Source organism: Sinohyriopsis cumingii, chromosome 1, assembly GCF_028554795.1.
Source record: "Sinohyriopsis cumingii isolate HCF-2022 chromosome 1, ASM2855479v2, whole genome shotgun sequence".
Classification (NCBI taxonomy): domain Eukaryota; kingdom Metazoa; phylum Mollusca; class Bivalvia; order Unionida; family Unionidae; genus Sinohyriopsis; species Sinohyriopsis cumingii.
The window spans coordinates 161990572-162014499 of record NC_142961.1 but is presented as its reverse complement, the minus strand read 5'-3'; the positions used below and the strand labels follow the sequence as shown (position 1 = coordinate 162014499).

The 23928-nt window shown below is 41.1% G+C and overlaps 2 long non-coding RNA genes across 2 annotated transcripts in view; both read right to left on the bottom strand.

Annotated features, from left to right (window-relative positions):
- Positions 1-1096: 1096 nt before the first annotated feature.
- On the bottom strand, positions 1097-6804 carry LOC149808263 (uncharacterized). The gene is made up of 4 exons (XR_016419723.1): positions 6375-6804; positions 5447-5605; positions 1790-2037; positions 1097-1456 (listed from the first exon to the last, which is right to left on the bottom strand). It is a non-coding gene; the product is annotated as an uncharacterized LOC149808263 (long non-coding RNA).
- A 580-nt stretch (positions 6805-7384) lies between these two features.
- Positions 7385-23928, bottom strand: part of LOC149808262 (uncharacterized) — a 38394-nt gene continuing 21850 nt past the window's right edge. Inside the window, exon 3 of the long non-coding RNA XR_016419722.1 lies at positions 7385-7507. This is a non-coding gene — a long non-coding RNA (uncharacterized LOC149808262). The remainder of the gene's footprint in view (positions 7508-23928) is intronic.

The following is a 23928-nucleotide window of genomic DNA, read 5'->3' as shown; positions in this document are numbered from 1 at the left end:
TATTTAAATTTCATAATGAAAAGAGAAGTAAACGAATTTGAGCAAAAGCTTGTTGGATGTCTTAAGAGAAGATTTTCGTTTAGTTAAGTTCATCAGTAACTAGTGATGTTATATTTTAACACTTAAGACTCGGACTGTGAGAGATGTAGAAATAAATGCTTTATTAATTTTATGATTCAAGTTTGTTCTTTTAAATCACGATGAAATGCAGACCCTGAATGTACCTCTTAATCCAGCTAATGGGTATAAATTTTTCTATCCCCGATGGATAGATGCTTAGCCAGCATTATTTTTCCATGTCGGTTAAGGTGCACAGTACTAGTGGCAAATAATGCATAACGGTTTATGGGGAAACTAATAATAAGATAATGCAAGAGCTACAAGTTTGCTGTTTAAAACAATAATTATGACAGAGCATATTTACCACGTATATTGATTTAGTCAGGTGTACGTGTGGAAATTGCAGCAGTAAAGAAACAGTTGAAGAGTGTAGATGCTGTAAAGAGATCATTGTGATTTTGGATAAGACAGAGGAGCTCATTGTGGACTATATCATCGATCATCCTAGATTTCATACAGTTTGCTTGGATGAATATGTCCTGGAAGCAGCATACTATGCCTACATACAGCAGTATCGAAATCGCGAGGAAATTCTGTCAGAGTACGTAAACAATTATAGGCAAAATGTTCTCACAATAGTTATGGCGCCAATATCAGGTCCCTTTTGGAAAAAGCGATCGCTGTATACACATACATATAAAACAAAGTCACTCATAAATTCATGAAATCCCTCCTTCATTGAGAAAATGTGACATTTTTCTTATGTGGAGTTTTCATCCAAACATTTCAACAATAAACCTTGCTAGCATCATTTGTCTGTTATATTGGAAATTATCATGAAAACCTCTGTAACTTCAATCGAACAATAATTTAATTTCTTGAACAGACTCTGCACTATGACATTTAAAACATATTGTTGTCTGTTCCTATTCACTTTAGATTCATTTTGCGTCCTACCATTGGTCGTAGTAAAGTCTAATTTTATGCTAAAAGGTCTTGACTACGAACACTTGAAATAAATAAGTTAAAACCAGAATAGGTGACATAATATAACTTTATTCAAGTCTAAAATATGTTGCATATTCTATTTTCAGTCGTAATAGATACACTGCATACAGCAGCTGGTAAGATGGTGCTGGGGACATCTTGGTCGTGAAATCCGAGTTGCTTTGCCATCCTGTGCAGTAGATGCAATCAGGCAGAAGTTCCCAAGTGAAGGTGGTAACTCCACAGGTTTCAAGCACTTGTAGTTATCTTGCAAATCGTGATGTGAGAGCCTGGACAGCCGTCGACTTGTCTGGACTCAGGGATTGGCTGCATTGAGATGGTGGTAACTATCAACTGACTGGTTTCCTGACCCTTTCCTCCAGTGCTGACATCAACTCTTCAACATATTCTGAAAGAAGAAATGTTTCCCACCATAATTTAAAAAAGAAGAATTTCATCCATTGCCTATATGCAGGTTGAGAATTTTCATGACAAAAATTTGTAAATAGGAATAAAAGTTAAAATTGTATTCATTTTAACAAAGGTAAATAGTATTTGAATGTATAATTATTTTGTTACAGTATATGATTTTGAATATGTGCTAGAAATATAAACCTGCACCAAATTGATTTTGATTAAAATCCAAGACTTTGTTTTGATTAAATAGTAATATTAAGAATTTGATAGCACCATCAAATCAGTAATGATATCATACATGCTGAAGTCATGCAATTTACATTACCCTTTTCCAGACGTATTTGAGTTGAAGCTGGAATCCAATGGGTCACTCTCATCTGGTTTGTAGCTTGAATCATCGGACTCCCTTATCACTCATCATCAATATCATAAACATGAGATCAATATCAGGGTCTGTGTTCGGTTCATCAAAACTGTCTATTTATTTCGCCATTTCGCTATCTGTGGGGATGTCTAAAGAACACCGAATGCCTTTGCTCTTTCTCTGTACGTGCCGGCCATTTACCTGACAACCTGTGAAATGTGAAATACCATACATGTGTATACTGATTATCATGGTTTTCACACAGATGAGTAATTCTCATGAATATGCTTTTCAATAACAGTGTATTATTGTTCAGTAACAAAAAGTGGACAAGTGCTTGGTATACTGAGACAATTGCTTATAGATCATACTGAACTTAGTTAATAAAATGTTACTTGTGTCATTTGCTTGTTAATTTTTAATGGTGAGATTATAACATTGAGTCACTTTACATCATTGAATTACAACAGTACACATGCACAGCATGAATTAAAGATATTACTAAACTTGACGAGTTGAAATATCTTGTAGTGGAGTGTGCATTCATTCATGGAACTAGTTATGTATGTATTATTATTACCAAAATCAATTTGTTTTCTTCTCACTAATGCTTGAATTCTCTTGGATCTCTTAAGTCTCCTGTCATTCTGACATTCAACAGTAATACTGCATGATGGTATGTCTTGTCCCTCAAACAAAAGCAATACATGAAAAATGTGTTTGGCAAATTCTAGTGAATACCTTTAAAGGAGACCAGAAACCAATGGAAATATAGAATAATAATAAAAGTACTATAGCAGAAAACCTTATTCTGAAGTATCATCTGCGACTGTAATGCCAATATTTAAATATTGGCCTATCTTCTAGGAGCTGAATTTCCGTGACCTCGTATGCAAAATTTCCGCGCCTATTCGGTTACTTTCGGGATGTGACGTCATAGTAGCGACTCCAGCAGCCCAAGTGGGAGTTGCCAGAGTAAAAGACAATACCGTTTTGCGTTGCTTACGGGTGTAATAGAACATTAAGAAAAGCCTGTGGACATTTTTTTTTTTTCCGAAAGAAAAAGGCATCATGAAAGAATGGGTACATTATTACAAACGAGTCGATTTCAAAGCAACACCATACAGCACTATGTGCTCGTTACATTTCTCAAAGGAATGTTACGAGAGGGATCATGAAAAAATAGCAGCTCAAAGATACGCAAATGCTAGGCCTAGACTAAAAGTTGGCGCTGTTCCAGACATACCTTTGGACATTTTAAATCCTGGGAAAAGAGTTAAACGTGTGAGTTACGAAAATAGACAGAAGGACGAGTAAGTGACCACAAAATGCAACAATCAATCCACATATCTTCTATCTAAAGCAGCAGTGCTAAAAACAAATCAGATAGCCCTACACCCTGGGCCCCTTCTGGTTTTAGTTCCGGCCCATCCTGTATTCAAAGTGAGGTGCCCGTCAGGCTTGTCGAAACAAAAATTGTTTGCCTGAGGAAACTTTGATCGCGCTGGTGAAATGAGTCAATTTATTTTCAAGATGTTGACATACATGCCTTAACACGGCACAATCTAAATCAAATCACCACTGTCGTAGGTGAAATTTAGATTTAATTTTAATCAAATGGAAGCTTTGCTAAAAATAAGATTCTAAACCTGTCGTGTTTCGAGAAAACACAATTTTCAGTAATCTTATAAAAATTAAATTAAAAAAAAAATGCATTGTATACATGTAGTATGCATAAACGGTAATCTGTATTAATTGGAACTGATATAAAACTATTCCTTGGGCAGTTTAAAAAGGAGCGATTTAAAAAAAAGGTCAAAGTTTCACATTAACTGTCTGACAATAGAACGGGGGAGGGACTATTGACCCCCCCCCCCCTTGCCCCAATGTGCGACCGCCCATTTGACGTGCCTTTTCTCGCTGTGATACGCCTTATTATTCCCCCATGGCAAGCCCCTTTTGCATATTCTGGTCAGTTCTGGCTAAATTGCAAAATAGCTCAAGTTTTGATTTAAGCACGCAAACAATGAAGCCGGTGTGACTAATGAACAGAATCCTTATCCTTACATTGATCTTGTGAAAAGGACTGCCCTTCGGACATACTTCAAAGAAACCATGTTCGACAGTGTGTGTATGTGTAAGCACCAGCAATTGATTACCAAATAAACGATGCCTATTTTGTTGTTACTTACGATGCCATGGACTTCATTTTAACAGTTCAAATCTGCAGTCACAAGTTACCGTACATGTGGCAACTGTTTTTCTCACGTTTTATGCCCCACCTTATTTTCTTAGGTTTCAGTCTTAATGCATTTAACACTGTTTGCTGATTAAAATATTTATTCAGAATTAGTTCTTTAGGGCCACATATACTGCATGGTATATTTTGTTTTATTCCTTGTAATTTAATCATGGTAATTAAACTTTTCATATACGGTAGAGGAATGTCAGGTGTTAACTGGCAGAGTTTCTTTGGCGGAAATGGAGATGCGATTTTGTTTGCAGAGAAAATTTCAACGTGATCATTCATTTAAGCTAATTGGTGACAATTTTATTTTTTTAATTATTTTTTTTTTACTATAGTACTGTTGTAGTTGTTTAAAAAATCTGAAATTTACTCGAATAATGTTTAATCTTCACGTTCTATTTACTGAAGAAGAAAAAAAGAAGAAAAAAACTGTTGTATGATGTTAATTATTTCGTCCAGTGCCGGGTTTAGACGTGTGTGCGTGTGATTTGAATTTTTAACGTAGCTTTAACAATTTTTCAGTCAAATCGCTACGATGTCAGCAGTGTGGCAGTTTTTACTGTGGATTGCATACGTTATATTTAAAAATGGTTTGGGGTTGGGTTTTTTCTTCTGACAAATGAAAATTGACAGACATAATGTAATAATCGGGACTTCGCTGCGCAAAATTGAGAGATATTACGAGATCGGGATTTAGATGAGGAAATACCTCCAAAATCGGGAGGTTTTTCTCCCGGCTTGAGAGTTGATAGGTATGAACTGTCCGGGCTTGTGGAATTTCATTCAGGACTTTAGTTTATTTCAGTCACCAGCCCGGGGCCTGTGCCTAACAAATTTCTTTTAGTACCTACCAGTACAGTACATAAACTATTATATCAGACTGCAGATTCAACTTTTGAATGTGCAACCCAATGTGGTCTCCTGTCTGCCTCGCTCGCCAATGTTTATGTTTGTATTCGAGGACTCGCTAGTATAGCGTCACGGTACCACGTGATCTGTCGTCTCATTAAAACTCGGAAAAACTCGGCAATTTACGGAATCGTGGTATCTTCCACGCAATATAATCACTACCCGCTTACGATATTTAATTTATAAACATTGGAGTCGAATTAAAATCTGTAGAGAATTACATACGTAAAAGGAAAATTTTGATTTCTAGTCTCCTTTAAGTTTTATGTATATTTGAAGAATAAATGACAAATGCATCAAACCTCTTTCATTACGTATATAAACTATGGCTGATCATAATGTTTGACATAAAACCAACACATTGCAGAGTTTTTCCACAATAAATAATGACATATCTTTATTGATTTACTAGTATACTATTGTATATGAGGCAGTGTGAAATCATATGAAGCTATACCAACCATTTGAACACTGGAAATGCATGGAAAGTTCTTGGTGACATCAATATGCACACCAGGATATGTCACACAATCTACTGTTGACTGTGTGATTGGTGTCTTTTGAGTTCTCTCTTGTACGTTATCTTCTGGATGCTGGTTCTGAAAAATCTCTTTCAACACCTAACAAAAAGATGCAAATAAATCGAACAGAATTAGAAATTTACATCATAAACAATACTGAAGGCTAAACTCTTCTTATATTATCTTATATGAATCTGTACACAATGTGAATAATAATAATAATAATAATAATAATAATAATAATAATATACTTCCCACATCGAACAAACATTACTATTCGCACTTGCAATCAAATGGGTTGTGAGTATGAATCCGACATAGACCAGGATCCACTGTCACAATTGTATATTTTTGGAGGGTAATTTACTCCCAGAGCCTCAGAACTAATTAGTCTTCACAATTAAACACAATCAATACACCATCTATTCACATCATTTAAGCACGAGAAGAACACTTGTGATTTATCATTATTATTATTGTTGAAAACAACAACAGACAGGAAACAAGCTACGGCATCCACACAAAAAATTTCTAGGGTGAGGTCCAAACAATCTGGAGAGGGGATATATGTATATATATATATATATATATATATATATATATATATATATATATATATATATATATATATCCTTTGATTTAGGCTTTGCACCATTGTAGACACACACACACACATACACACACACAGATCATGATAAAGCAGGCTTCATATTTTTTGGAGTAAGGGTGGACCTGTTACGATTTACAAACACCCTCCCACTAAAACCACCCTCTCGCATTAATCGCTCGTAAGCTTGGTATATTTGTGGCAAGAATGTAGGATTGACAGCAAAATAATATAGCATGCTAAAATCAATAAACTTTTTACCCTTGCTCACTTTCGCTTTTGAAAGCTCCTCTCGGGATACGTGTTGTTAGCGTTTTGTTAGGCCTGCCGTAACCCTTGATTTTTGTTGATCTGGTGTGCATGTACTCTGGGTTATGTGGTGAGAAAACACACGTGCAACTGCATTTGGCAGGAATCGTCTAACGGTCTTAATACCAAATGATTGTTTCATTTTAGAGGCAGGATCGAAATCGTCTTCTCTGAAGTGGTCACTACAGACAACATGACTATCTCGCCTGTCGGCTCAGACCAGTCTTAGCTAGAGACAACTTGACAATGTCGCCTGTCGGCTCAGTCCAGTCTTTTCTTGTCGTTCGTATCTGCTTAATCCATTGTTTCCTTGAAATAGGATTAGTAGGAAATGAGTGCAAACTCACTCCTTCTCATGTTGTGTTGCTACAACCTCCAACAATACACCTTTTCACCATTTTTTTTACACACGGTTCTACTTGTCGAACGTAACTACAATGAAAATTGGAAAGCTGTGTTCCTTACATTGCGTCACTTCCGCTTGAAATCAGCTAGGAGCGTTTTGTCTCCAGCGATACAAACTCGATGTTCTGTAGTCATTATTTCATTAATGATGAGGTGTTAAACATAATACCTATACAAATCGCTTCGTGAAGGTTAAATTTATAATATAAACGAAAGTCGTGTGAGTGCACTGGTAGACCTTTGATTATATTTAATTCCATATGCCATTTACTTATCCTGGGCCTGTAAAATCTTATTTTAGCCGACGGGATTTCTGGTGTCGAATTTTGGCTGTCAAGAAATAATGACCACAAAATACTTCGAGCATTTGGCATTTACTATATTTAAATAATTATTATCAGGAATTTTGCCTTGCCAAGATGTGGAGATTTGCAAAATATTTTAAAATGTCACGAGGGGAAGCTTATATATATATATATATATATATATATATATATATATATATATATATATATATATATATATATATATATATATATATATATATATATAATTTACCCGAAATGTAGTTTAGGCTCCGCTGTACTGTTATTATTTACTTCTTAGAAAGGGACCGGGAGAAGGCCAATTTGTTTGCATTGGCGACATGCATTGTGAAGAGAATGTTGATATACCTCATGCTACGTTCATGTACAATGAAAGAAATTTCTTAAAATGTGATAATTATACAAACTTTTCACTCTCTAAAGGAAAATCTGATTAAAATAGCTGCATCAGTGTGCTGAAATAATGAGAATGAACAACTTCAAAGTTCACTAACTTTGTTGTTTAAATAGGGAAAATAGGGAAAATGAATCTTGTCAGAGTAGATAATAATACTTTCTGAAAGTGCAATAAACAAATTATAACATATAAAACATTTAACAAAATTATTATCGGCTTGATTATTTTATATTTTTTAATTTACCTTTGATGTGCAGAAAATGAAAATGACCAAACGGAGCTAGCAGTGTTTTGAGAGGTGCACATCTGAAATAAAGCCAAGATGTATATACTCTGTAACCCATATTACACCCCTCAATCACACCAAAATAAACGTAATTTAAACGTTATTTAACAGTACTTAACATGTACAAGGTGGTTTTTAAAAATCAGGATAACCAGTGAGGAAAACAAAGAATTATTTTTCAGCACAAATCAAACTCTATGTCTAGTACTAAACTGCAGTGCCGAACCTTAAGTAAGACAATGTAAGTGGTTTTCGCGACATTGTTCGGACCCGTTTCACACAATAACAATTTGATGTTCATCAAGTGTTGACTAAAGTGACACATTGAGAACGAATATTTAACCGTATAAATGTGTTGTCTCATAGTAGTGAAGGGGGACACTTTACGTATAATGGGAATTAGCATTAAAAACACCCTTGGGACACTTTACGTATAATGGAAATTTAACATGGAGAAAAATCGTGGGACACTTTACGTACAAGGGGAATTAACATGGAGAAAAATCGTGGGACACTTTACGTACAAGGGGAATTTAACATGGGAATAAATCGTGGGATACTATACGTACAAGGGGAATTTAACATGGGATTTTTTTTTTTTAAAAAAGTTTTTTTAAATTTAAATTTAAATTTAAATTTTAAAAAGGGGTAGGCAATTCAAAGACTATCTCTTTTCGAGAAATATGGCTGGCCCTGAAAAGGGCCTTTGGGTTTTCTGCTTCTAATTTCTTCTTTTCCTCCACCAACTTCTTATTTTATCTCCAACACTCTTTCTCTTCTTTTTTTTCTCCTCCTCTTCTTTCTTCTCTTCCTCCTCTTCTTCTTTCTTCCTCTTCTCATTTTCCTCTTCTTTTTCAATTTTTTCGTTCCATGTTCTTATTCTTATCTTTTCCTCTTCATCCTCCTTCTCCTCCTTGATCTCTTTCATCACACCACTAATCTTGTCCTTTGCTTTTCTTAAATTGTTAATTTCCATCTTTACACGATGGGGACTATAGGAATAATGGTCTTCAACCAGTCTTATTAACATCTGTTCCATTATTCCTAAGTTGTCTAAAACGTCTTGCAAGGTTTGTATTTTGTCCATTTGGTTTGACGCCATCTTCTTTGTATTCTTTGCAGAATGGTTTGAACAACGAATACTGTGGGTTCTTATACGAAAAGCGCGAACGTGAAGGAAAACATCCCCCTAAAACATAAAATGGATCTTACCTAGATCATGACCCAATAACGCGCGGACGTGAAGGAAAACATCCCCTACTTTCTCATTTCATATAATCAAACCCAAACTATACTCTCCACATACGCTAAGAAACAATAAAGAAACCCATAATCTACTATTCACACAAACTTACCTTATCACTTACAAACACAAACACAAACACAAACACACAAACACATACCCTCACATTTTTTAAAAATAGTTAGTGTTTATTTTCACACCACTCTACCTACACATTGGCAAATTAATAGTTATTTCTTTTCTAGAGTATTGGGTAGCCCTGAAAAGGGCTGTTTTTTAATTTCAGAGGCCCCTGGTTAATGGTGGCACCTTCCGGGTCTGGCACCACAGACACAACGTCTACTCCAATCATTAGTCCAATTCACATGACTTGTTTGAAGAGCAGACGGTGGGTGAGTGGCTTCACTATCCCACTCCTCCGTTTGCGGAATAGTGAACACTTCTTCTTCTTCCCTCTGTCTTCTTTGTCTTTGTCTTCGTTGTGATTGTGGTTCAGCTACAGGCTGGCAAGATGTCCTTGCCTCAGGTATCACCTTGCACACAGGGTTCATCATAGGGTGACACCTGATCTCTCTCTTTCTTTCATTCTCTTCTTTCATTTTTCTCTCCTCCTCCTCCTGTTCTATTCTCACTTCTTCCACAAGGGCCTCCGCAGTTAGCTCGTTCAGTAGGTATCTGGCATACTCCAGATGCATCTGAAGTTCCATCAATTTAGTCAGTCTGTTGCTCATTTTTTACTGTTGATCAATCAACAAGGGTAGCTAGACTGCCCAGCGAGTTTCAATTTATAGTGAAAGCGCGGACGTGATGGAAAACATCCCCCTAATAACATAAAATTGATCTTACCTAGATCATGACCAAAATCAACAACAACGCGCGGACCTAAAAGAAACACTCACTCACCTTTTTATGTTACCCATCACTTCAATAGACTATCCACATACGCAAGGCAATCCAATCTAACCCCAAATATACACCTCAAACACCAAAAAAACAAACAAACATCATTTTAATCTACTATCCATACCAACTTACTTAACCACTTACAAACACACAAACTCATACCCTCACATTTTTAAAGAAAGAGTTAGTGTTTATTTTCACACCACTCTACCTACACATTGGCAAATTAATAGTTATTTCTTTTCTAGAGTATTGGGTAGCCCTGAAAAGGGCTGTTTTTTTGCTATGGCATTCTTTTTTAGTTTCTAAGAATGCGATGTCCTCTGAGGATAGACTTTCTGGCGATAGGTCTGCTTCTTCTGAAAGAGAAGAAGAATTCTTTGGTGTCGATACGACAATCGACAAAGCCTCTGTCAGCTTCAGGTTGCTGCTGCTGCTGCTGTTGCTGTTGTTGCTGCTGCTGTTGCTGCTGTTGCTGCTGTCTCTGAAGTCTGTACTTCTCTGTCCATTCTTCTTTCTCCCTGTTCATTTCTTCTCTGAAGAGCTCTTCTATCAGGTCTTCAGTGATTTTTAACATTCTCACATTCTCTATTTCTTCTGGTTTCGGTATCAGACTGTGTCTGACCCTATGCAGATTCACGTAGGCTTCGTTGAGTTTAGCTAGTTTGGAGCACATCTTCTTAGGAGGATGAGTCGACAATGGATGGCTAGACTGGGAACAACCCGGTTCTTAAAGTGAAAGCGCGGACGTGAAGGAAAACATCCCCCACACGGTTTTCGAGCCGCAACGTTCATGAGAGGGATAGTAAGAAATGAAAGAGCATCAATCCAACATTCTTATAGCTAAACAAACCACAAAGTCATTTTTCTAAACACAACATTTTTTATTCAAAAAATCACTTAACACTAAACATCAACATTTTTAACAATAATCCAACATGATAACATCAAACAATTTTTTTCAAATCACAAACAATTTTTTCTTCAAATACACTCTACTTTAAACAAGGCTGACAACGTTGTGAATGAAATTGTGATTTCCACTGTTGGAAATCATTAGGCCATTGATGGACACTACGTTTCCTAGCTTGAGACAAAAGATAAGCATAATGGTCACAAAACCATCGATCTACTTTCACATCGTTTCTAGCAGAAGAACGAGGATCGAAATGAGTCACTAAATGTTCTAAGGAATAGCCCAGGCTGCGATGATGCAGAAAATACACACAGTACTGTCCACACACCAAGGAATCTGTGCCTTGTAATTTCACGTTATTGAATCGGGTGGTTTGAGCATTTCTTCTCATAAAGTCGATGATATCGTCTTCCAAAGGGGGCAATCCATACGAATCGAAATATTCCACACAGCCTTCTTGAGGAAAGTAGACGGCTACCCAGTGGGTTCCTGGGAGATGACTGTCGTCCGTGTTGATCACGTAAGCTTGATGGTCTTTAGGTTTGCGATGAGGGAGTTCATCTTTAGCACAGACGACAGGATTCCAAGAAGCCGTATACGAACTATGGTTCAAAAGGTAATAAAGTTCCCAGGTATCCATTGTTTTGTGTTTGTTTTCTTCTTCACAGGTAATAATACGTCGTCAATTCGATCCTGACTTTTTGCTTGAAAATGTCTGACGAATAAACGGTTATTCGTTCTGTTTCCTCACTCTGATTCAGGAGAGCTTCGATACGATGGATCTCTTGAGTAGTTAATGGTGGACAAGAATGTTCACGCAAGTCTTTATACCACTGGTGCAACACGTCTTTGTTCGAGATGAGGCTCCAAGCTTCGTCCAGATACTCGTCCAATTTTTCTTCTTGACTCAACATCAGGCATTTATCGTGTTGAATTTGACTGGGATGATCGTTTTGACATCCATAGCAGTTTTTCTTGATCAGTTCTGTTATTTTGTCGACCAAGTGTTTGGCAAAACAGGAGACTAAATGGGCTTCTTGTTCTGGCCATCTCGACTTCATTATGATATCTTCTTCGTCTTTGTCTTGAGATTCTTCTTTTTCCACGGTCTCCTTACATTCCATCTCCAAAGTTTCTCCACTAGGTAAAGAGGGATAACAGTCTTCCATGGCTTTCTAATAATCTAGAATGACTTCTCTCAAACTGTTGATTTCTATGGTATTATCGAATTCTGCATACAGGATGACGTTCACTGTCTGTTTCAGTTCTGCTGCAAACTGAAGTTCCACACGAATCTGGCCAGATTTTATAGGGTGGAAATGTCCCTCGTCGCTGCCTTGGTCTGGAGTGAAATCGAAAGCCCACAAAGCATAACCTCCTGCATAATCCTCATACTCAATGCCGTGACTGGTGTTGGTTCCTAACTGGCCGGTGGCTTCGTACAGGGACAAGTACGATCTCAAGTAATTTTTGTTGGTAAAGTCAGGTTCGAAAGGTCGGGTACACAAGGTCTTGCCATCGCGACTGACTTCGATTTTCTTCACGTTGAAGTGTTGAAAGTTAAAAGGATTTTGACCGATAGCTCCGTTGAAGGCTGAATTCTCGACCATACCAAGGATTAAACGCTTGGGTAGCTGTCCTTGAAACAGATGATCTTCGATCATGGAATGCTGTCCAGCGGGAATGGTGAACGTTTTCACTTCCACGCGTCGGATGGGATACTTGGCGGTCGTTCTGCTCAACGTCTGACTGATTTCGTTTGCCACTTTAGGTAACACTTCTACGCGTCGTACGTAGAGTTTGGCCTCTAACATTGTGCTTTTAGGAGCCTTATCAAGATTAAGAGCCTGCAAATGGAAAGTGGCACTGCTGCGATTCAGTCTCAAGCGGACATTGACTCCGTTCAGCAAATATTTCTCTTGCAACCACATGTCCAAATGCAAACGATCCATCAGTTCTAAACTTTTCTTGTCTAAGATTTTGCTTTCTCTTGCCTCAAAGCCGGAATTGCTTCCATCTGTTGCGTTGAACTTGCCCGCTTCGTCATCTACCCACAGCACACAGGCATTGAGATGACTTGACTTGGCATCTGTTCCGTACGTCAAGAGATTTTCCAGGTAGGCACGGTAAGGGTATGTATCCATGCTGCTGCTGACTAGTTTGTTATTCAAGTACAAATCCACTGAGCTGAACAAGGAATGCATGAAATTGTTGACGGGAGCTATATTATCATCGTCTTCTACTCCTTTATCATCTTTTTTTAGAACTTGGACTTTCAAGTACAAGTAACTGCTATTCAGATCGATGTAATCTTCGGGCTGCCCCTTGATTTCAAACTCGATGGGAGCGGAATCGGTCAGTGAGGAGACGGGATGAAATTCCACCCATTGGGATTCTTGCATGGTCATCATGGTGGGGGGCATGGCAAACGGATCCAGTTCCGTCTTGGAACAAGCGCAAGACTCTCGGTGCATCATTTTTCTGTGTTTCAATAATCGAAAACGTCTAAGTCTCGAACGGTTCTTCTTTTCTTGGCCTTTCTCGCTTGAAGTCTGGTGAAAGGGTGTTTTCTTCTTCGTCGTCTCTTTCTGCCTTGTCCTTGCTGAATGCTTGACTCGGTAGCGTGCAGGGCATTTATAGGTGTGTCTCGTCGGCCCAAAATGTCTTTGCCCGTTTGCAGCAAGACATTTTTGCCTGCCCTCATGAAGGCTTCTTTAGGGTTTTGTTTGTCGATGATGACATTTTGGAGAAATTCTTTGCCTTGCGTCAGTGCCGCATCTTTCAATGCGTGCAATCCGCGTGTCACCATCGGTTTCAACACTGGGGCCACCGAACGAAAGGCCGATTTTAACATGTCTCCTAAACCGTGTCCTCGCTGTCGAGCCACCCCTCGGTACACTGGATACATGACTTACGAGTCGTGAGAGAACCGTTTTCGAAAATGGAGTTTCACCGTGACTTTTCCTTTGGTGAATGGAATATCTTGTCCCAGATCTCCTTTTATAGTAATGTTGACCGTGTCCAAATACGACTTGCTGACAGGTAAATAGTGAGGATGGACAAATTCGCGGTGGACGTGGTAAGTGTTTCCACCTTCCTCGTCAGCGTTCGTGGCAGAATCCACTTTGAAAGGAATGACACGCAGTAACGGCACGGAGGTGTGTCCCACCACGTTATACTCCACCACATCGGAATACACGAACATCAAATTCAGTCCTTGGTTCAGTTCTACCGGGGTACGAAAATACTTAACAAAAGAATCGTTGTCGAAAATGCCTGGTAATTCGTTTTTTTGTTCTACTTGCTTCCTCATCTCCATGTCACCACCCAACATGTCAAACAATCCAGGACAAAATACAATGGTTACGATTTTAGACCGTTCAAATTTCATCAAGAAGCGACGAGCTACTTTGTGGTACTCCATGGTGACACTTTTGTTCCTGACATTGGCATTGACATTGGCATTCTTAAAAGCTTCCCCAAACACACTATTAAACTTGGTAGCTATGGTGTTGACCAAATGTTGACCACTGAAATAATAGCCTGGGAGAATCACAAAGTTGTAGGTCCACGTTTTAGTTTTCTCATTATAGGTTTTATTGGTATATGTGCTACTAGTCTTATCCAACTCTTGTTGCAAATGTGAGTCATGAACTTCCACCGTAAAACAATTTTGCTGGGGAATGACATTGAGGACTTGGGTCGGGTGAATCATTTCTACTAAAGCCACTTCCCAATGGGCTTCGTGATCTAAGGGGATGGCTTGAGGTAATTTGGCCGTGTAACAGCACAACGTGTTGTTGGGAAACACCTCCATGGAACTGTCACTGGGTAAGGTTAAGTAAAATTGGTTTTGGTTGTTGTTGTTGTTGTAGGGTTTAACGCCATTTTTCAGCACAAGATAGGCTATACATGGCGGCCAGTATAATTGGTGGAGGAAGAACCCTGGAAAACCCCGGGAAGAACCACCGACCCACGAGAAGCTACTGGCAGGCTTTCTCACGTACCAACGTTAGCCGAGGCTGAGACTCGAACTCACGCAGACAGAGGTGAGATGGCAGTGATCCGTAACGGTGAGCGCTTTAGACCACTCGGCCACTCGGGGCCCCTAATTGGTTTTGGTGACTCATAATTCCAGAGTTCTGTGGCTGTCCGAGGGGTTAGTGGACGTCAGAGGCGTGTCTCCGCCCAAAATGGGGTTCTGGTTGTGGTTGTTGGAGTGGTGACTGGCACTGGCACTGGACACAACGTTTCCGTTCGAGGAGAATTTCAGGGAGGGATTAGGAAGCAGGTAACCGATGCAACTGCTCAATAAAATGGTCCACAATTGTTTGTCTCCTTGTTGCAAACTTAAATTGGCGATGGCTGCCCCGATGACACAATACACCACGAAGATTTGGCAGAAAAAGACGATTTGCGTTTTAGGCACACGTTCTCCGCACCACACCCACAAGGGTTGTTTTTGTAAATCTTGCACAGAAGAACTAGGGGAAGAAGGACTGGTCGACGTAGCTGCGTCTGATGTGTGAAAGGGCATGATGGTCACTTCTTCTTTTTATAGTCGATGACTTGCGAAGCGTCGATCCAAGAATCGAAACTGGGTGGATATCCTTTCCAACGTACTTTGACTTCTTTGACACGTCGTTTGCCCACTTTACGGGTTCTGCGTTCGAGAATGCTTTCGATGTCGTACATGTCGTCTTCTTTTTTGGTGACACGTTGTAACTCGGGCAAATAAAACGTTCCTTTGAGTACTTCTCCGTTCATGTCTTCCAATTTATAGACGGCAGGATGACGGCCATGCACTCGTCCAGTGACGCGAAACAATTCGGTCGTCCAGTTAGGTAAGTAACCTCTGTCGAAAGTGCGTTTGGTTTTGCCAATGCGCACCCAATCTCCTACGGCCAACTCTCCACTTTTCTTGGGGACAGCCCTCGTCGGGGACGTACCAAACAGGCGCTCAAACACCAACACTTCGTTGTCGGGAGTCACGTCTTGCGGGGCACGTCCAATGCTTCGATGGTAAGATTGGTTGTACGCTTGCACCAGGTGCGGTAAGATGTCGATGTACTTCAGAGTGTGGTGATGCGTAAAATATTTCCACATGCGTTCTTTCAAAGTGCGTTGAAAACGTTCCACGATGCTGGCTTTGGTTTCGGGATTCTCGGTGGTAAAAAAATGAATGTCACGTTTCTTTAATTCTTTTTGGAAAGCTTGGTTCAGAAATTCGGTGCCTTTGTCCGTTTGCCATCGAAGAGGGTGACGACCGCTTTGTTTCAACACCCGTTGCAGGGCTCGCACTAACTCGCTGCTGGATTTGGAAGTCAAGGGTACGACCCAGGCAAATTTGGAAAAGACGTCGATGACACAAAACAAATATTTGTAACCACGATTGTAGCTGGCCAAATGAGAGACATCGGCTAAATCGGCTTGCCATTGATGATCGATGCCTTCCACTCGGGTGCGATTTCTGGCAAACTTGCGTCGAATGGGTTTGTGTAAAGTGTAGGTAGTTTGTTCTTGTAACCATCGTTGCACTTGAGGTAAACGGAGACTTTTCAGTCGCGTTTTGGCAGCACGATACAATTTTTGAACTCCTGCGTAACCTGCAGGATGCGAGGGATCGTAGTAAATGCTGGCTAAGACTTTTTCCATTTTTTTGTGTTGATTGGTGTCTTAATAAGGCACCCACTCTTGGAAGAGGCTACTCTTTTTCTCTTGGGGTATTTTCTTGGATTGCAAGGCTTTGCGTGTGCGGCCAGCAATAGGTGTCGAAGAGGAGGAGGAGGATGTCTGAGCAGGGGATATCGGCTCTTGTTTCACTTCTGTCTTCACTTCTGTCTTCACTTTCTTTTTCTCTTGTGAGGAAGAAGGGGTGGCCATCATCTTTTTAATCCATCCAATTCTGGAGGTAGGTGGTGTTGTTAACTTGCGTACTTTTTCTGGTGGAGTTTGAAACCCTTCTTCTTCTTCTTCTTTTCCTTTTTCTGTCTTGGTCACGGGTACTGGTGGTACTGGTACTGGTACTGGTGATGGTGCTGGACTTTTCATCAAGGTCTTAAAATCTTTCAAAGTGGGTAAAGCTGTTTCGTCTAAAGCTTTCTGGTGAAAGAGTTGCAGTCGTTGCAAGAGTTGACCGTACTTTTGCGATTTTTCTGTTTCGGACAAATCTTGGCGATCCAGCAAGGATTGCAATTCGTGTTGTAACTGGGACATCTCGCTCAAATTGGGATTGGGAGGTAAATGCGGGGTGCGTTGTTCTTGCCACCGATGGTATTCCATCCATCGTTTGTAAGGCACTAAAGCTAGTTTTCGTCCTTCCATGGGGTTGTCAGGGGTGAATTCTGAGATCTTGGGACTTCCGAAGGCCTTTTTATCTTGCTCCCATCAGTCCTCCCAACATGGTTCCCAAGACTCCTTTCAGTATGGGGCCTAACAAGAGAGGTAAAATGCCTCCACGTTGGACCAACATCTTCTTTTTTTGACGAATGGGAATTTTCTTTTGAACCATTTTCCGAAGAACGTGACGATGTTTGCCTAAGCATTGTTTCTGGTGTTTGGACAAAGGGATCGTGCCTTTCAAAACGTTCAAACAACATTCGCACACGGTATCGATGACCTCTTTGGAGGCTGTTTGAATGAGTTTTTTTCGTAGGGGTGGAGAAGCTTTGGACAGGACAGATAACAGGTCCCCATGTTTGGCTAAACGTGGTGGTAGTCCTTTTCTTTTCTTTCCTTGGGGTTTTCTGGAGGGTGACATCTTTGAGTCTTTAGGAGCACCTAAAAACACTGATACCCTACTCGGTCACAGGCCTTTTTTATACTGGAACGCGTCGCCACTGATTGTCTTTACGTTTTATCAGTTTGAGGACAGGCATGACACGTCGTGCAGGGGTACGTAACGGACTAAATCGAGCCAGTTCTTGCTTGGACAAATCCAGTAAACTTTGTAACATGCCCGATCTTTCTTGAACTTTGATTTTGGGAGAAGGTACTTTGTGAGCAGCAGCCACTGCCGCTAAATGGGAAGGTCCTGCCACTGGGGAAGTTCTTTTGGGGGTCATCAACGGAGAAGTTCTTGGTGTAATCAACGTCTCCAAGTACTCTTCAGTTCCTGGTGACATCAACGGAGAAGTGGACAAACGTGAGGCTGCCGGAGACGTTGTGGCAGGTCGTGGCTTGCGAGTGTAAGGTTGCGTCCTGGCCGAAGTGCCTCTCTTGCGACTAGTTTTCTTCTGTGGACTTTTCTTTTTCTGGGGACTTTTTCTCTGTTTCTTTTTCTTGGGGCTTCTTTTCTTTTTCCGGGGTGATGGTGGTGGTGTCTGGTAAGAGGAGGGTCCCGCCACTGGAGAAGTTCTTCTTCTTGGGGACTTGGTCTTTTTCTTTTTCTTCTTGGGGCTTCGTTGGACTTTTGTCTTGGGGATAACTTTGGGGGCATTAGGATCCCATCTTAAGAGTGAGCGAATGATGACCCCTCCTAGAGTACCGCTCCCTCCAGGTTTCAAAATGATTTGTTTTTTGGTTTGAGTGTCGATGCGGGGATCGGCCAGTTGGACCAAAGCGACTTTGTTTCGATCGAAAAAGCGTTGGGTTTGATGAGGAATCTGAATGATTCCTTGGAGTAATTGACGTGCCGTCACCGTGAACCATCGTAAGACTTCTTTGAGACTAGCTTCTAAGACACGGGCTCGTGTTTGTGGATCTTTTTCTCGACTGATGCCATACAAGGCACGAATCAATTTGACGGGAAGATGCGACTGAAGGGACGTCATGTTCACACTGTGTGAGACAGACGAAAAAGGGTCTGAGGTTTTTATAGATTTTTTTTCATGGGGAGTGAAATGAAGTCGAGGACGGAGACGTGTACAGGACAGGCCCTCCGTCTTGGCACCAGTGGTGAAACAAGTGGGTACGAAATCGCAAATCCTCGGGGGTCGTAGGTTTCAAATCGACGAGTAAATAGGCGTGTGGCGTTTGAGTGGCATCGTCGTACGCCTGAGTCAGCCAAGGCGTTCCTAACTGTTTGGCTAAGACTTGCACTTGCGATTTATCTCGAGGGCTTTTAAACAAGACCACGTAATGCGCATTGAGACTGATGGTGCGATGGGCTTTACTTTGTTGAAACAAATTTTGGGTGATGTAAACGACACTGGCATTACGGTGATGCCCTTTGCGCGTAAACCACAATTTAATTTCTTCTTCGTCTTCTCCTAACATGTCGTCGAAAATGACCAAATGGGTTAGACGGGAGTCAGAGACGATGCCATCGTCTTCTTTAGGAATGCCTTCCACAAACACGATGGAATCGCCTTGACTTTCACGCAAGAGGTTGTACGCCGATTGCCACTCTTTGTAACACCACACGATCCGTTGAGGGGGCCGATCGATCAAATGATGTTTATGTTCGATCAAACGTTTGACGAATTCGGTTTTGCCTGAACCGCTAGGTCCAGCAATGAGCATGTTAAAGGGATGGCGAAGATACAAAGCCTCCCAACTGGCACGATCTAAGTGTTCGTCGATGACTTTGACAGTAGAGGAAGAGGGAGTAGAGACAGCAGAGGTAGCCATGGTATGAGAAATGTCACTTGTGACACGAAAAACAAACAAGACAAGAGTTTATATACTTTTTCAGAACACGTTTATTGAATGTTTCAAATATGAACACGAAAGACAAAAATACATACAACCCAAATAGTGATGTACAGGAATATAAAACACAGCAAAGCGATCAAAGTGGAATATAAACAAGTGTCTGTACAACATGTTTTGGTTAACCAAGATGTCCTAGGGACAGTGTGTAATGTTCTTACAGTCTCTACATGAGGTATTGTCACACAAGTGTCCTCCCGGAATGACCTTTCAGGAATGTCCATGACAGTCCTGTCCTGAAGCGAGTGGTTGTTCTCGGTGACGGGTTCTTCTGGCACCGTCACTAACACAGGTTGAAAAGTAACTTTTTTCCTTGAACAACTCTTGTGCATACTGGGCCACTTCTTGGGTCCAAGCCTCAAAACCCCCCTTTTTCCAGTCACGAACATCTGTCCAATGGGGATGTAAGTCACAAGCTACACACACATCGTCATACACGTCTTGGGTCGCTAAAAGTTGACGAATCTTTTTTTCCTGTTGAGGTCGAGAAGTATCCAGATGAAATCGCAAGGCTTTGAGCAAAAGGAGTTTTTCGTGACCATTTAAGGCCATGGAGGTGGTAAGTACTGATCGTAAAGAGTCCACAAAGAATCGGCTGGTAAACGAAATCCCAGAAAACAAGTCACTAAGACACACACCACTTGTCGTCCCAAATTGAATGGATAAAGTTCTTGTAATAATTGATGGTAATGATCCACGGTTTGAATATGGTCATTGAGTTCCTTCCACGGAATCTGTTGGATGACATGTGACATAAACCGTGGCATGGCAGCCTGTTTTTATATTCTCTTTTTTTCGGATGCAATAGACGTACTTTCTAGCCAGAGATCTTCGTTCTCCAGTAGGGAATCTAAATCTTGCATACTGTAACCGAAACGTCAGAGTTCGTTTAGGTGTTTCCTCTTCCTCTAAGTAGATTCCACGTAAAATATGTTGGTAATCCTTTAACTTGTCTTCCTCAATGCATTGCACTAGGTGAATCTCGAAGTAACCATAATCATGAACATGTCGATCATTAGCGACCTCAAAGTTTTGAACAATGTCTGACCATTGAAAGAATTTCTGACGAATCAGTTCTCTTATACCATTCAGGTACCAGTGGTTAAAGATCTGGTGACGTATCGGATGCAATTGTTCTTTACGTTTCACTTGTATTTTCACCAGCTCTCGGTAAATGCGTTCTCTCAACTCCACAGGCAAAGCACGAATGTTCTCTTGTAAAGTATCCATGAATAGGTCATACTAAATCCTCTTTGGTCTGACACAAGAAATGTACTCTTTGCACAAACATGGTTTCACTTCAGTGTCGAATTTAAATCGTTGAGTCACTAATCTACACATTACAATTCGTTCAGAAGTTTCCTCTTTCACCAAGTTGACATTGTGTTCAAGATGTTGGTAATTCGTTAACTCTTCCTCTGGAATTCGATGCAGTACGTTTACAATGTAGTAGATAGAATCGTCAATACCAAACCATTCCTTTTTATAACCAGGAGGTCGTTGATCAATGTCTGTCCAATGGAACACTTTCAATTGAATCAATCCTTGTATAGCCTTCAGGTACCAGTGGTTCAAACACCGGTGACGTAACGGATGCAATTGTTCTTTACGTTTCACTTGTATTTTGACCAGCTCTCGGTAAATGCGTTCTCTCAACTCCACAGGCAAAGTACGAATGTTCTCTTGTAAAGTATCCATGAACAGATGATTATGGTAAAAAAGTTACTTCAATGTCTCGGTCCCACTAAAGGTAAGTAATGACAATTCGGTGACCATCGAGCATGTTCTACGTAGGCCGAATCTTGCGGTTCCCAGTGGTGAAGTGACACACCGCAACTGAAGCACTTGACTTTATCTCCTTCGCCCAAGTAGAAAAATCCGGCTCTGGCTAATTCTTCGGGGGTCGGTCCTCCCAGATACTTTGGCCATTTTCCTTTGAACGATTGAAGACGATTTTCAAAGTCGCAGTATTCCGACGAACGCACAGGAAACGAATATTCGTTTTTCACAGGTTCGTTTCGATGAGGGTTGAGTGAAATGGGCAGGAGTTTGCTCAGGGCTGGATGACATCCGTAGGGAGGTAAACGTGAAGGTCGACATTCCCCTTTAAAACGAAACCCAGTAAAATGTCCAAGAGGACGAGCAGCATCGCTTTCGCATCCCACAGGTTTGACACGCACAGCATCACTTTCCATGATAGGGGTAGGGGCACTAAAGTTCCCATGATGCTTTACGGCATCGCTCAGGTCACAACGTACAGCATCGGTCCCATCGCAAGGCTCACAATCGCACTCGTCTGCAAACTCCGTTACGCAATTACAATGGTAACCACATGGACAATCGCAGTTTCCTTCCGGACATTTTCCGTCGCAATGCATGGGTCTTATCCATCCAGTATTAGTCGCACTAGAGAAAGATACAGCTTTTTTACAATCCCCAAACTGGAACGATGTCTCTTTCAAAGTATTCATCTTGTTCGCTCGGTCTTGGTAGTCACAATGAACTATCGATCTTGCCTAGGGTTCCTTTTTTATATACAGACCAATACCGACGTGACCGTACGGTAAGGTGAAATGATTGGGAAGTCGAACTCGCTTCTGGTACACGATTTGATAGACTTTTTCCAGGGGTCGACTGACGATGTGGTGAGTGGGTAAACGTACAATCTTGTTCGGCTGGTAGGTGGTCACTTTAAAGTTTCCATCCTCTCCCGATTGCAAGGCTTCTTTCAATACCCCAAAGTTGACCACTCGACTGGTACGATAATTCAGAGTCAGTCCTTTCACTTTGCACGTCGTGTGCACTTCTCCTTGTTTGTCCCGGTATTCGTAGCCGTAATTTTTGGGACCGCCACTGACGAAACTTAGAATCTTGTCGTCGGGATGCTCGTCTGTCCAGGCTCCTAAACGGTCTCCTTCGATGTTAGGGTGATGTTGAATCGGGTGATGGATGTAAATGCAACTGTCCGTGTCAAAGTACAGGACGCGTTCCCCTAACAGTTCTAAAGCTTCGTACAATTTTAAGCGAGCATGGGCTGTCACGTAAGCCGCAATGATGACATTTCCAAAAGGGTCGTCTTGTACAAAGTCCAGATCTTCTTCGTAATTGACCAAGATCAAATTCTCTCGAACGACGTCCACGTGTTTCATGTATTTGGTTTTGTCGTGAATCATCTGGAAGTAGCGGGAAGGTTCTGTCAAATATTCCGTCTTGGGTAAACACGGTCGTTGTGCCATTTTACCCCACAAGCAATTTAACATCACTTTGGCAAACGATCTCCTGCCTTCGTTTTTCTCGATGTGGTCTAAAGAGATGCCTTCTTGTTCGTAGTATTTCTCTTTGAATTGTATTTGGTCTTCGGGAGTGTGACACCAGGAAGGATAGCCGCTGGCTTCTTGCTTCAGTTTCAAAAAGGCATCCACGTAGTCGGCGAAAATGCCTTTCTGAGTAGGGTCACCCTTGCGGTATTGTTGTGTCTTGGGAAAGTGGCAAATTTCGTACACTTCTAACAGTTGGTATCCCATGTCCAGAGCTTTGAACAATTCTACGCTGACCCAGGTTCCCGTCAAGGCCCGTTCTTCCTGGGTGTGCTGACAAGGTTGGTCTTGGTTGCACGTTTCGGCACAAGTACGGCACAAGGGAAACATCAGTTTGCCTTGACAATGGTGAGGTAAGACGGGATGGTACAAGTCCGTGGGAGGCAAAACTTTGCACTTGATCAAGCCTTCGTATTGTCGAATGTTTTTCAGGTCGATGTGTTCCGTCAGCAATTGCGGGTGCCCTACAGGAAAGCGACAATATTTGCACACGTAGGGATACAGCGAACACACGTCCAAGTATTTGATTTCTTCTCCTTTCTCTTCGTCGGCTTGGTACAGCAAACAGGTGGCATTGGTCCTTCCTCCGTACAAACTATCCCTCGGGTTCAGCGGGTCCATGAACTGGTAACTTTCCACGAGGCGTTTAAACTCGGGATCGGTTTTCATACGGTGATCGTACTCGTGTTCCCACATTTCCACCACTTGGTATCCTTGCTGTTCTAACTTTAGGCGTCGCTGACAAGTGTCCTGGTACAAGTCTTCCATGGTTCGTTGCAAAAACTGATTTTTAGTGCCACGGTCAGGGTAACAGACGGGACATCCGTGAAATAAGCAACCGTTAAACTCGTACACGATCTTGGGGTTTTCTAAGTCCCAGCCATCGACCGAATACGTTCCGATGGTCTTTTCGCCCCCTCCGTTGCGGGCATGCTGAATCCACTTGTCTTCCTTGTCGCACAAGTAATGTAACCAACGTAGGGCTTTGACCGAGTATTGACGTTTGACAAAGTGGGTCGTTTGAGGACTGATGACAGCCACGGTCTTTTCAGGCATGAATC